Source organism: Tamandua tetradactyla, chromosome 25 (genome assembly GCF_023851605.1).
Source record: "Tamandua tetradactyla isolate mTamTet1 chromosome 25, mTamTet1.pri, whole genome shotgun sequence".
Lineage (NCBI taxonomy): Eukaryota > Metazoa > Chordata > Mammalia > Pilosa > Myrmecophagidae > Tamandua > Tamandua tetradactyla.
Window position 1 is genome coordinate 11,968,889 of NC_135351.1, and position 15,397 is coordinate 11,984,285.

Here is a 15,397-nt window from a genome sequence, read left to right on the forward strand (position 1 = left end):
CAGATGGCTGGCTGTTCCATTCACCAGGTCAGGGGGTCACCTGGTGTGAGTCCATGTTTGTCAGGAAAGATCATGGCTTAATTACTGTATTAATTAATTCCAAAATACTTATTGCCTACCATGTGTTCTATATGAACATAAAAGACAAGATCTTTATTTTGATAGTGCCTTCCCCAGCTTTGATTACCTCCACTCTTCGGCTTTCCAAACTTCCATTTAAACCCATGAGTAAATTATTATATGCCAATAAATTTGTATCCAAAGTAGATCCATTTCCCTTTGGTAAACTACAGAATAATACAGAAGTAACAAGTCCTGTCTTGTAATTTGTTTTTCTATCCACTGGTTTCTTCAGCTCAGTCTTTTACAACCTTTCCTTTATCCCCCTGTTCTAATTTGCTAGCTGCCAGAACGCAACACACTAGAGACAGATTGGCTTTTAATAAAACGGGATTTATTTAGTTAGTTCTTCAGAGGAAAGGCAGCTAACTTTCATCTGAGGTGGTTTCTTATGTGGGAAGGCACAGAATGATCTCTGCTGGCCTTCTCTCCAGGCCTCTGGGTTCCAACTTCTCCCAGGGTGATTTCTTTTTGCATCTCCAAAGGCCTGGGCTGAGCTGCTGAGATGAGGCATGCTGAGCTGCTCGGGCTGTGCTATGTTGCGCTCTCTCATTTAAGCACCAGCCAATTAAGTCAAATGTCATTCATTGCAGCAGGCACACCTCCTAGCCGACTGCAGATGTAATGAGCAATAATGAAGTTCACATGCCATCGGCTCATGTCCACAGCAATATAACCAGGCACCTTCACCTGGACAAGTTGACAACTAAATCTAACTACTACACCCCCTTTAACACATTGCCTTAGACACTATTGTCTTTTAGGAAGCTGACATAGCTGGAGACAAAGATTCCATGTCTCCTTGTCTTCCTCTCACAAAACCTGACACCCAATTAAAAATGCATATATGTATGTATTTATATGTGTATATTGATATATACATTTATATACATGAAAAGCACAGATGCATATCTTGGTATGTATATAAATACATGCATACATACATAGAGAGAGAAAAAGAAATACTGAAATGAATTACAGAGATTGCCTTGTTATGCATGAATATAATTTGCACATTTATTCAGCTGAGGGATGGGGAGAGAAAAGGGGTAGCTCCCACCAGCTTTACTGATTACACAGACTTCTGATTTTGCATATTATCTCCCCAATTTTCTTTCACTCTAACTCCCTTTCTAGATACCACTCCTCTGAAGCATTCTACCCCACAAACCCGAGGCAAAGATATGGGCTATTTCTCTTTCGTTTTGATGCTCTTTGTGAATAATTATGTTTCTAGAAGAAACTAGACTTTGTACAACTGTGTTTGTGGAAACTCAGTTGTCAGGGGCACTTACATCGTACCTCACACAGACCCAAAGAAATTTGCTCTGTGCCCTCAAAATGCCAGTGCCAGCATTCCCCAACTCACACCACTCTTCCACTTTCCCCACACTCACCCAGAGCTGGCACAATCCTTGTGACCCTAAGATACCCATTCAGTGGAAGAAAGGGAAGAGATTTGACCTGATGGATGCGTCAGATACTGTGTTCTTGAAACTTTGAACTCCTATGGCAATGGCTGGATTACTTACAGAGGTTACTCCAATTCCAGAATTAAACCACTGGATGCTGGCAATCATAATCAATCACACAATGAAAACATAACAACCATTCTTCTTGGTTCTGATTCACATAAGCTGGAAAAACCCAACTACTTTCACAGTATTTAAAAACTTGAATATCGACTAGATATTTGCTAATATTAAGGAATTATTTCTATTTGCGGAATGTGATAATGGTTTATGCTTAGATTCCAAAAGAGTCTTTAGCTTTTAGAGATACATACTGAATTATTTAAAGATACGAAGAATGTCTAGGACTTCTTTCCAAATAATGTTGGAGTAGGGGTAGGCATGGAAATGGGATGTGGGTATGGGTGAAACAAGATTGGCTATGAATTTTTTTTTTTTTTGGCTATGAAATTTTAATGATCAAATCTGAGTAACAGGTTCAGAAGATACATTATACTATTCTTTGTACAGATTTGAACATTTTCAAAATAGAAATTTTTTAAAAATCACAATTACCATTTATTAAGCATTTGCTTTATGTTTTTAACTTTAGGTTTTTTATCTTATTTAATCCTGACAGTTATTAGACTGGTATTTTTTCCTTGGTCCCTTTTTAGAGCTGAAATTGCTAAAATCAAGAGTTGGGACACATGCTTGGTAAAAGGTACCAGCTCAAGCCCCATCTCATTCCACAATACCAGACTCGGAGTAAATCTGGGACATTTTCTTTGGTACAATAATATCCCTTTCTCATAGTAACAACTGTTGACATTGCGGTTTGGGGGTTGCCTTCACAGACTCTATTTACGTGTCTAATGTTTACAATTTTGTCTCCTTAAATGTCTACACTTATAAAATGTCAGAGTGACTTGCTTCTTTCACAAGTATGATCCAATTATTAGTTACGATGGCTATTTTCCTTTTCTCCTCATTTTCTTTTCTGCAGAATGTAGAATAGAAAAGAATATTGAGGGTGGGCCACAGTGGTTCAGCAGGCAGAGTTATCACTGCCATGCCAGAGACCCTGGATCGATTCCCAGTGCCTGCCAATGCAATAATAATAATAATAATAATAATAATAATAATAATAATAATAAATGAAAACAAAATAAAAAAGGTATTGAGAGAGGGATGTTGCTTGCTGGAAATTTTTCACTATTTCCTAGGAGCCATATAATTTTGGGTTCAACTATGGGTGCTACTTGGCCTATTTTTTAAATAAAATTTCAGTTATTGATTGATCTGTTTGCAATTACTGCATCCCATGTACTTGCTTCCTAACATCTTTTGAGGGTAGGTGGTGTGATGCAAAGGAAAGAGTCCTCCACTGGGGAGGGCTGGGGGTGCTGCAGTAAGAACTGAGGCTGCTGCTGAAGGACTTTTTCAAGTCAATTTAACCCATCTCTGCTTCATCTTGCACATCTGGGAACTAAAGAGCTTGAGGATAGAGAACTATAAAGTCCCTTTCAGCTATATATTTTTTCTCATGTGGTTATCTTACAGCATGGCTCCATTATAGTAAATGCTTCTTTATCCTCTTGTCTTCTTTTCTCTGTCCATGAACAACCCAGTTAGTCCCTAACTTACTTGACTATCTATATAAAGACCAATTGAAATAGCTACAAATGAAGGGGAAACTTCTTATTAACTTCTGCTTGCAATGGCTGCTCTATACTAGTGATAGCAAAGCCGATTGCTGCAGAAAATAAAAGGACAAGAGTGTTGCTGTGCTCTCTGCAAAACTGATTCTGACAAGTAACCCCCAGAAGTCTGATCAGAAGTGCGGATTTCCAGGCTATCAGCATTTGATGCATTTTTAAAGGATTTGTGAATATATTTGTTTAGAAAGATGGTTTGTTTATGTGTCGTTCAAGTCAGGACATAATGGCAAAATCACCGTGTCATCTCTTATTACCAATTTCTCAGAACCATCCAGTTCCCAAAGAAGCCATTTTGGGAACATTAACTGCTCCCTGAAGGGAAAGTGGTAAAGGAAGCTGTGTTTACAGGTCCTTAGTTACCTTCTGCATTACATTATCTCAGTCATTTTTAGATAATCTCACTCATCTGATATTCAGGGTAATTTATAAATAATTTAGTCCCTGATGTATTTGGATTTCTAAATTCAGATCTTTAAGAAAATGCACAGGGAAATCTCAGAAAAGGGGAAATTGATGACTTATGCCAAAGAATTTCCCACTCTGAAACACAGTATAGTTGCCCTGGCATGGATCTTTTTATTTCCCTGTATGTTCAAGACAGCAAAATGACGTAACATTTTTTCATATTTAATTATTAAATGTTTTCACTAGATTAAAAAAACAAATGCCATGTAATGGGCTTCTTTAATCAATATGTACTTGAAAATTGACACTGCAGGTAACTTGTAGGAGGTGTGCCTAGGAGAAGCAAACCCAGCTGTGCTCTGGGAAAATAGGGTGCACTATTTCCTTCAATATGAAATATTTAGGCGATATGAAATGGGATTAATTTTCCTCTTGTCATAGGTGGATGGCCATCACAGTATCTTGAGGACAGAGAATCAATAAGGGAGACGCATTCATATATGCCCATGGAGATCCCTGGGGCTCAACTGCCCAAACATTTCCTTTGGTACATGGTACAAAATATGGTGCATCAGTTTAGGGGACTGTCCGAGAGAATGTACTTGATTCCATTCTTCTTGACTAATGTCTTTTATGCCCCTTCTTATTCTTTAATAAAACTCCCAAATACGATTCAGCTCCCAATACTAAATATGATTTAGTTGCTTTTAAAGCCCAATACATGCTTTAAATTTAACTTCACCAATAATCAAGAAATTGTTCCAGTTGTCATTCATCACCTGAAACAATAATGACAACGAAAAACAAAACGAGCAAGCAAAAACACACAAATATTTAATCTCTCAAACCATCTTCTGGGCCAGTCTTGCTTCTCTCTCTCTTTTTATTTTATTTTATTTTATTTTTTTGCACGGGGAGACAACAAACCCAGGTCTCTGGCATGACAGGAGGGAACTCTGTCTGCTGAGCCACTGAGGCCAGCCCCGTGCTTCTCTTTTCATACAGCATTTTTACTTTCACAAAACATTTCTCTTTAGAAATGCAATATGGGTGTCATTAATTCATGGTTGTTGATTCTATTAAATATGCAGAGTCCAGCTATAAGATGATTAAATGAAACATAAAAATGATTGTGTAAATTGGAAAAAAAATTTTTCCCTCTCCACCTGCCTTGTCTCTGAAAGCCATGCATAAGGCAAGACACTGTGTAATGGTAATAATTTTGTAAAACAATTTTAGAAAATAGGAGTGAAACCCTGAAAAATCATGAAGCCGAGAAGGAGACAAAACCAATATGAAGGTATATTACCAAATATACTGATTGGGTAATTGAACCTCAAACTCATCAGGACTTTCTAAGAGGCTACACAGAATGTGCCTTCTGGGAACTGAGGGGGAGAAATTATTCCCTACCTCATATCTACCAGGGCCAAGATTCGCCATTGGGGAATTAGCAGCCCCACACCTCAGAATACACATGTATGAGTGCTGCATAGGTTTCCATAGGCATTTCCCATCTTGACTTCGGAGCTTCCCAAGGTAAAAACCTAGAAGTACACAGTGTAGCCAAAGCAAAACACTGCCAGATCACACCTGTGGAAACCTGGTTTCCCCAACACCTGGCTAGGGTAAAAGATGGGTCACAAAAGTGTCCAGAGAAACTCATCCCTTACAGAGCTCAGAATATTTTTGTATCTTTCATCAGGTCACCCTTCATTGATGCCTCATGTGGTAGCTAGCTATAATCTCTGTAAGTGACTTAGGGTTAGTGGAATGAAATGTAGCTGCTCAAGCTGAAACTGGTCCTGAGATCTTAATGGATGCACATCATCTCCCTTCTGTACCATTCAATTTCTGCCACTCTCACTCAATTTATCACCTGGTTTAGGTTACTTGCCCAATAGAGCAAACCATATCTTAATCCTTCAGGGACTGAGCCCTTATTTGCCTTACATTTTTTTGTTATGATTTGAACAATTGCCTATATTCATTTACACTGGACACACAGAGCCCAAATCTGCCTCAGTTAATCTCTGGAGTTCCAGATTTACTCTTGTCCCCATGATGTGGCAGCAACCTTAGCTCTTCCTGGTAACCAGGGCCAATTACCCTTAACAGTTTAATAGTTCTTTTCTTTGCCTGTTGACTCTCTGGCATGAGTTGCCCAAAGTGACCATGTAATAGTCGCAGTTAACTCCATTTAAAGCCTTACTTTGTCTCCTAGGGCAGTGATTCCTGTGGAGATGTGGACATCTAATATGGTGGAGCCTAGGTATTCATAGGTGGGAAACACAGATATTGAAACTGGGCTTATTAGAAATGGTGGTGAGAAAGACTAATCTTGCTCCAGGACCCATATGTTGCAACTGGCTTCATGTATCAGCTGTTGGCACAACATATAGACTCCTTCCTGAAGCATACTATCCAAACCCCAGTGTGTGGTTCCCAAGAAGGCAACTTAGTTAACTTTTATTGGCCATTTCACTATCCTGTTAGACTGGCTGTTTCCAAGTGATGTTTTATACAATGGAGTCAGTGAATTCTGTGGTCATGTGCTAGTGACCTTATCCTCAATAATGGATCCTTTTGTTTAAGACAATGTTGTAAGATATGTCACGCTGGTACATCAGGCTCTTTCTAAGTTTGTAGATAGTAAGGTAAACCCAAATCCAGAGCTGCTTTCAATTCTGGTTGGGATAACTCCCTGCATTCAGGGTGGTGGGGTTTCCATATAATCAACCTGCTGACAAGTGGCTGCATCTTCTCTGCAAGGGATGTTGTTACAGAAAGGACTTAGCATGAGTGTTTGTTGGCAGGCTCATCATTCAGCCAGGGATTTAGCTAGATCATTATTGGTGAGAGAGAGCCTATGTCGTTAGGCAAATATGTCCATCCGTGTCTTTGTGACTACTCTGTTAATGGGGTCTTCCCCATTTACTGTTGATGGCTAATGGTTCAAATTTCAAGGAGACGCCTCAGCATTGATGTAGACTCAGCTTCCTGTGTGTCTACTGGGAAGTTAAATTCAGTCATAGGAGCAAGTTTCCGGGTCAGTAAATTCTTCTCTATTCACTCTTATAGTTCATATTCCCTCCATTCTACCTCAAAACCCACTTCCAGGACCAGCTGGAACATATTAGCCATATTCTGCAATTCCTTTAGTGTTTTGATATTTCCTTCCAGAACAGGGATTATATATTCCCCTTTGGCCTATCCTGAAATCTGGCTCTAGTTATTGAATTATAGGTCATAAATGGAGGCAAAGCTGGACTTGAGGCAGATAAGAGTCTTCATCTTGAGAGAAGCCTGCTTCAAGTGAGGTTTTTTTTTTTGAAGAGAACGGGAGCAGAGGGCATTTACTTTTCCAAACTCCCTTTTAACCACTACAGTTACAAAAATCTGAAGACATATTACTCCCTTCCTCCTTTTCCTTCACATTGTGGAATGAGCCAGAGCAGAGAGCTTAGCATTGGAGAATCCCTGTAGTTTTGTTTTGCTTTTTTTTTTTACTTTTCCATTTTTTTCAATTTTATTGAGATACATTTATACATCACACAAACCGTATAAAGTATACGATCTCTGGCTCGCAGTATCAACACATAACTGTGTATACATCCTCATGATCAATTTTAGAACATTATCATCACTCTGGAACAGAAATAAGAATAAAAAACAAAGCCCAAATCTCCCCATACCCCCATTCCTCTCTGTTATTGACCCAGAAGTATTGGTGTAGCAAATTTGTTACTGTTGATAAAAGAATATTGAAATATTACTGTTAACTAAAGTTCATAGTTTGCAATAGCTATGTTTTTCCCATATGCCCCTCTATTTTTTTCATTTTTTTTTTACATTTGTAGTAGCTCATGCAAGAATTTATTTGTATTTGTAGTGTTAATCAGTTGGCATAGATGACTATAAACAACCACTTTAATCAAATTCACCTACAATACTTCACTGTTACTAATAATCCTAATATTGAGCTACCATTACCTCTATCTGTTCCCATACACTTTTCAGCCTCATTAACAATTCTATGCATATTAGGAATGACTCCCCTTCTCTAGCTTCTGTCTATCTCTAGGTACGCTATATTCTACATTCTAAGATGCTGAGTTTTCATGTTCTAGTTAATTCATATAAGTGAAATCATACAATATGTGTCCTTTTGTGTCTAGCTTATTTCATGCAGTGTTCTGGCAAGTTCTGTCCATGTTGTCACATGCTTCAGGACCTAATTCCTTCTTACTGTTGCATAATACTCCATCATATGTACACACTATGCATACAAGTAAACCATTGTTTATCCACTCATCTATTGAGGGATTCTTATATTGCTGCCATCTTTTGGCAATTATGAATAATGCCATTATGAACATCAGTGTGCAAATGTCTGTTTTTGACCCTGCTTTCATATCTAGGTATATACCAAGTTGGCAGAATTGTTGAGTTATAGGGCAATTCAATATTTAGTTTTCTGAGGAACTATCAAACTCTTTTCCACAATGGCTGTACCATTTTTTACATTCCTACCAGCAGTGAATAAGCATTCCTATTTCTCCACATCCTCTCCAAGATTTGTAGTTTCCTGTTTGTTTAATAGCAGCCATTCTTTTAGGTGTGAGATATTTCATTGTAGTTCTGATATGCACATCCCTAATAGCTATTGATGGTGAACGTCTTTCATGTACTTTTTAGTCATTTGTATTTCCTTTTTGAAAAATGTCTATTCATACGTTTTGCTCATTTTATGTTTTTTTTTTTTTTTTATTGTTGAGTTGTAGGATTTCTTTATATATATACTGGATATCAAACATTTATCAGATATATGATTACCAAATATTCTCTTCCATTGATCTGGCTGCCTCTTCACCTTTTTCACAAACTCCTTTGAAGCACAGGAGTTTCATTCTTGAGATGTTCTCATTTATTCTGTCTTATGTTGCTTGTGCTTTGGGTATAAAGTCTAAAAAAGCTACCTCCTTATCACTAGTTCTTAAAGATGGTTCCCTATATTTCCTTCTAGCAGTTTTATGGTATTGGCTCATACATTTAGGTCTTTTATCCACTTGAGTTAATTGCTGTGCAGGGTGTGAGAGAGGGGTCCTTTTTCATTTCTTTGGCTATGGATATCCAATTCTCCAAGCCCCATTTATTGAAGAAGCTATTCTATTCCAGTTCAGTGTATTTGGGGGCCTTGTCAAAAATCAATTGACAAGGTCCCCAAATACACTGAACTCGCAATTCAATTCCATTGATCAGTAAGTATGTCTATCTTTGTGTCAGTACCATGCTGTTTTGACCACTGCGGCTTTATAGGAAGTTTTGAATTCAAGCAGTGGAAGTCCTCCCATTTCATTCTTCTTTTTTTAGGATACTTTTGGCTATTTGAGGCCCCTTTCACTTCCAAATAAACTTAATAATTAACTTTTCCATGTATGCAAAGTAGGCTTTTGGAAATTTGATTGGTATTGCATTGAATCTTTAGACCTTGGGTAGAATTGACATCTTAACAGCATTTAGCCTTTCTATCCATAAACACAGAATATCTTTCCACTTGTGTAGGCCTTTTAAAAAATTTCTTTTAGCAATGTTTTGTAGTTTTTTTGTGTACAGGTCCTTAACAGCCTTGGTTAAGTTTATTACCAGATACTTGATTTTTTTAGTTGTTATTGTGAATAGACTTTGTTTTCCCCATTTTCCCTCCTCTGTTAGATTATTACTAGTGTATAGAAATACTACTGATTTTTGCACATTAATCAAATTAGTGAATTTGCTTATTAGCTCAAGTAGCTTTGTCATAGGTTTCTTGAGATTTTCTGAGTACAGGACCATGTCATTTGCAAAGAATAAAAGTTTTAATTCTTCCTTTCTGATTTGGATGCCTATTATTTCTTTTTCTTGCTTAGTTGCTCTAGTTAGAACTTCTAGCACAATGTTGAATAATAGTGGTGATGGTGGGCATCCTTGCCTCATTCCCAATCTTAGGAAGTAGGTTTTCAGTCTCTTGCCATTGACTACAATGTAGGTTGTGGGTTTTACACAAATGTCCTTCATCAAGTTGAGAAAGTTTCCTTCCTATCTTTTGAAGTGTTTTTATTAGGAAAGGATGCTGACTTCTGTTGAATGTCTTTTCTGTGTCAATCAAGATGATCATGTGATATTTCCCTTTCAACTTGTTAATGTATTACATTACACTGATTGGTTTTCCTGTGTTGAACCACCCTTGTATTCCTGGAATAAACCCCACTTGGTCATGGTATATAATTCTTTAAATGTGCCATTGCATTTGATATGCAAGTATTTTTTTGAGAAATTTTGGATCTCTATTCATTAGAGGGATTGGTCTGTAGTTTTCCTTTCTTGGAGTATCTTTTTCAGGATTTGGTATTAGAGTGATATTAGCTTTGTAGAATGAGTTAGGTGGTGTTTCTTTTTCTTAAATATTTTGGGAGAGTTTGAACAGGAATAGTGTTAGTTCTTGGAGTGTTGGGTAAAATTCCCTTGTGAAGCAATCTGGCCTTGGGTTTTTCTTTGTAGGGAGGATTTTGGTGACTGATTGACTCTCTTTACTCGTGATTGGTTGGTTGAGATCATCTATTTCTTCTCAAGTCAGGGCAGGCTGTGTGTTTATAGGAATTTGTTCATTTCATCTAAGTTGGTTAAATTACTAGTAATTGTAATGCTACTGAATGCCAAGGGTTATAGCCATCTAGTTTACCACCAGAAGTGGCATCTTTATTGCCATAGAGCCAGTGAAAGGTCTAGTTCAAAAATCTCCTCCTGAAGGTCCGCTTTCAAGGACATTTCTGGTCCCAGTTTTCTTAGGCTTGATACTTTCCTCCAAAAACAGAACCCGAGGCATGAACTCTTGTGAAGGTAGTTTGTTTAGGAGTTGGCCACAGAGTATGGAAGAGGGTAACAGGGAGAGTGAAATGGGGAAGAAGGGAAAGTCAACACAATGTGTATTACTGAGCTGGACACTGTTGAGGGCAACTGATGCTCAGTTCCACTAGATTCCTTTGAAAAACTGTATAGAATTATTCTCAAATCTGTGTTCCTTAAGGGTGGAAGGATGGGGGCAGTTATCCAGCTGAGCTTTTCTCCATTTTTCAAGATTGCTTCCTACATTGTAAAGTCGCTGTCCCTTCCTGTTTGCGCTTGCATGAGTTTATCAAGCTTCTGCAAGATCTACCTGCCACAAGATCAGGGAAGACTTCATGTAGAAAGAAGAACAACTGAGGTGAAATACTAATAAGCTAATTGCCATGGTATTGGTTGGAGTAAGTAGTGAGTCAAGATGAGAGGTGGTCTGATCCATTAGCAAAGTTGTGCTTTATATTCATACTTGCATATTTACAAAGGGTATTTAGGCTGACCAATAACAATTAGAAGATCCTCTTTTAAGTTTCTCTCAAATGGCATATTTTCAATTTCCTCATTATGGTCTGAAGTACCAAGAATTTGGTTAAACTAAGTTTCTTCTGACTGGTATATATATGTATATAGGTCAACTAGGAATTCTAGAGCATCAACTCAATAGGAAGAGAATCATAACATATTAAATTTTAAACCTAGCAAACTTGAATTTAATCTTTTTTTCCTACAAATGAGGAAATTAGCATTTGTATAGGTCAAGTGATAGCCCTATAATCATCTGTTAAATTAGTTTCAGGTCTAGGAACACAGCCCTGGCCATTTGGTTCTCCACATGATAGTTTTCCCACTATTTCATGCCATCTTTTATACACAGGATAAGACTGTGTAGTCTTTGATAGTACAATACTGACACTGTTTAACTGTCACTTGCAAATAATAAAAAGTGATCATGAGTTTCTCAAGAATATAATTCTTGTTGAATTCACTGAGAAGATTTCTCTGGAGGGCTGGTGAGGGGAGTTTGGGGAATAGGCAGATATATATGAACAGATGTTCTTACCAGAAAAAAAACCAAAGAGCTAAACTCATTCCATCTTAAAATTGAATCTTTTTCTTTGAGGCTGTATAAACTAAGTATTCATGATGAGATGAATAAATCCAATGAGATTTCGACTATCAATCTAGATATTTTATTAATACCTTGTGATAATGATCACTTAGATTTATTTGCCCATGAGCAAAAACTTATCCAAACATGTATAAAGTTGTTTTTCTTCTTTGATAAATACTTACATATTTTTATGTCTTGCATCTATTCTTTATTACACTGCTGCCCACACATTACACATGCTGTCTTAAAATTGACTATGCATTTCTTATCTTGGTTACCTTAATTGCTCATCCCTGAAACATAGATTCAGTCCTTTCAACATATGGTAAAATTTTAAGTATCACTTATTCTATAAAGTATCTAACATGACATTACCTTGATTCTCTAAGTAACGTTTACAGCACTGACAGTCTTTGATTTTCTTAGATTGGTTCAAAGCTGTCTTTCAGCACCACCTCAAGATTGTAAGTATGGAGAGCATTAGCTTTTGGGAAAAGTAGACTATTGGTCTGGGGGAATTGCATTATTAACAACTCTGAAACATTATTCCAAGATGTGCTTCATTCGAAAGGTGCTTTTCTCTCTAGAAACTAGGTCCAATCTTGACATAAATGTGGGATTTACCTGTTCATTCACTGAGCAGCTATGATTTCTTACAGATAATTTTATGGATAGGACTTCGAAATGTCAGCAGACTTTGCAGCTTCTGTGATAATCTGAATACTGTAGAAAGGCAATTATTTTCATTGACAAGTCAGAATCATAATTAAGTTTAGGTTTTGTCAATGCTATTTACATTCTCATATCAGAAGGAGGCCAAAAGACATGGTGGTAGATTGAATTATGTACTTCAACAGACATGTGTTCTTAATCTTTTTCTGTGCCCCATGGCTATGAATCCATTTTAAATAGGACCTCTTGATGTTATTTTGAATTAAGGTGTGGCCCAACTGAATGAAGTTGGTTCATAATCTATATTATTGGAGGCATAATAAAGAGAAGAAACTAGAAGCCAGAGTCCAAGAAGCCACAAGCAGAAGCCAGACATCTTCAGAAACCAGAGGAACAAACACAGAATGTAGAGGGTGGTGCTATGCGACTGGAGGCAGAGATACAAGCCAAGGAAACTGAAAGGTTGACAGGAGCCATTTTCAGAATGGTACACATTCCAGGAGAAAGCAAGCTTTGCTGATACCTAGATTTTTATTTGTTCTAACCTCAGAACCATGAGCCAATAAATTCCTGTTGTTAATCCAATCCATTTTGTGGCATTTGACATAAGCAGCCTGAAAAGTTAAGAGAGTCACTATTGGTATTTCTGAAGCAACCATGTTAATTTGCTATTGAAGTGGATGAATTGTTTGATTTTTATTGCTTAGATACCGGGTGGTAGCAGCAAACGCTAAATGTAGTGAAGGGTAAATTGAATTTTGTGAGTTGAAAGAATTCCCACACGCTAGAATAAATAGAAAACTCAAAGCTAGAAAATACCAGGGATCAGAACCATAGTTGGCCCCAGATAATGAAGTCAAATATTTTAAACTTGCATAGGACTAGAGGATTCAACATCAGACTTTCACAGATTAGAACCAAGCTCATAGAACAAAGCCTAAAGGCTCAAAATTTTGCTCAGAAACGTCTACTTCCAGCACTGTGTAATTCGAACCAATCTTTTCAATGCAAACAACTAAAATGGCTGTATGCAATAGTGAGTAATTGTCTGAAATTATTGAAGAGAAGATGTGGACCCAGAGAGACAAGTCCAACATTCAAAACTGCTTCTGTATTGAGAGAACATCAATTCAGACGAACAGCTATAGAACAGAGATGCAAGGAAACCTTTCCAAGTTAGGGAGTCTTAACCTCACATGCATGAAAGTCAACAGCCTCAAGAAAGTGTCACCCAACATTAAAGACATCCCAAAGGAGATTTGCATGAGTTACCCCTGGAACCTCAAGTCTTGACCTTTGGTTAAAGGAGTTCTACATGGTTTGTACCCATGAGAAGAAACTAAAATCTACCTCTCAGAAAGAAGATACTATCATATGCGCCTTAAAATACTAATAAGATAATCATTCAAATGCAATGATCAGGCACTTCCAGAAACAGCAAACTATAAGTGAGAACATCATAAAGAGGACCAAACAAGAAAAATCACAAAGACTTTGGATACTGTAATTATCAGGTTCATATCATAAAAATCTATTTGTGCTTTGTGGAGAGAAATAATTTTTAACTTGAAAATTAAAGCAAGGAACTGGTAACCATAAAATGTTACAGAGCCAATTAAATAAAAACTAGAATTTCTTGAAATGAAAGTTACTATATGTAAAGAGACTTTTTATTTATTTTTTTTAATTTTTTTTTATTAATTAACGGAAAAAAAGAAATTAACCCAACATTCATCTATTGACAGTAAGAAAGTTGCTAAAATTGTTCCGTTGTAAGCATGGCCTACCTTTCATGTAGAAAGAATGGTGAGCTGGCTGCAGCAGCAACAATTAAGAGGGCAGAACCAAGGGTACAGAAGCTGGAGCCAAGAGAAATGGAGGATTATTCCAGTACTATGTTAAATAACAGTGGTGAAAATTGGTATCCTTGCCTTGTTCCAGATTTTAAAGGGAAAGCTTTCAGTCTATCACTGCTCAGTATGATGCTAGGTGTGTTCTTTTCATATATGCCCTTTATGATCATTTAACATCAGTGTTTTTTTATCAAGAAAAGTTGCTAAATTTTGTCAAATGCCTTTTCTGAGTCAGTTGTGATGATCATGTGGGTTTTTTTTTCCCCTTCATTTTGTTGATAGATGTACTACATTAATTGATGTTCTTAGGTTGAAACAGGATTGCACACCTGAGATAAAACCCACTTGGTCATGGTGCATAATTGTTTTGATGTGTTGATAGATTCAATGTTCAAGTATTTTCTTGAGGATTTTTGCATGTAGATTCATAAGAGAAAATGGGCTGTGATTTTGTTTTCTTGTAGTACCTTTATCTGGCTTTGGTATTAAGGTGATGCTGGCCTCATCGAATAATCAAGTTGCATTCCCTCCTAGTCATTTTTTTTTTTTGGAAGAGATTGAGCAGTGTTGGTATTAATTCTTCTTGGAATGATTGGTAGAATCCACCTGTGAAGGATTCTGGTCTTGCTTTTGTTGTTGCTGTTCGGATGTTTCTGATGACTGATTCAATCTCCTTGCTGATAATTTCTATTTTATGATCTGTCTAATATGTAGGGTTTTTTGTGTGCATTTCTAGGAATTTATCCATCTAATCTAGTTTGCGTATTTCTGTGAGGTTAGTAGTTAATGTCCCCTTCTCATTTCTGTTTTAATTTATTTGTCTTCTCTCTTTTTTGCTTTGTCAATTTAGCTAAGGATTGATCAATTTTATTTATCTTCTCAAAGAACTAAATTTTGGTTTTGTTAATTCTATTTGTTTCATTCTTGGTTTCATTTATTTCCACCCTAATCCTTGCTATTTCTTTTCTTTGCTTGCTTTGTGTTTGGCTTGCTGTCCTTTTCCTAGTTCCTACAGGCATGCAGTTAGGTCTTTGATTTAGCTTTTTCTTATTTCTTAATGTAAGCATTTAGGGATATAAATTCCCCTTTCAGCACAGTCTTCACTGCATCTCGTACACATTGATATGTTGTGTTCCCCTTTTTTATTCATCTCAAGATATTTACTGAGTTCACTTGTAATTTCTT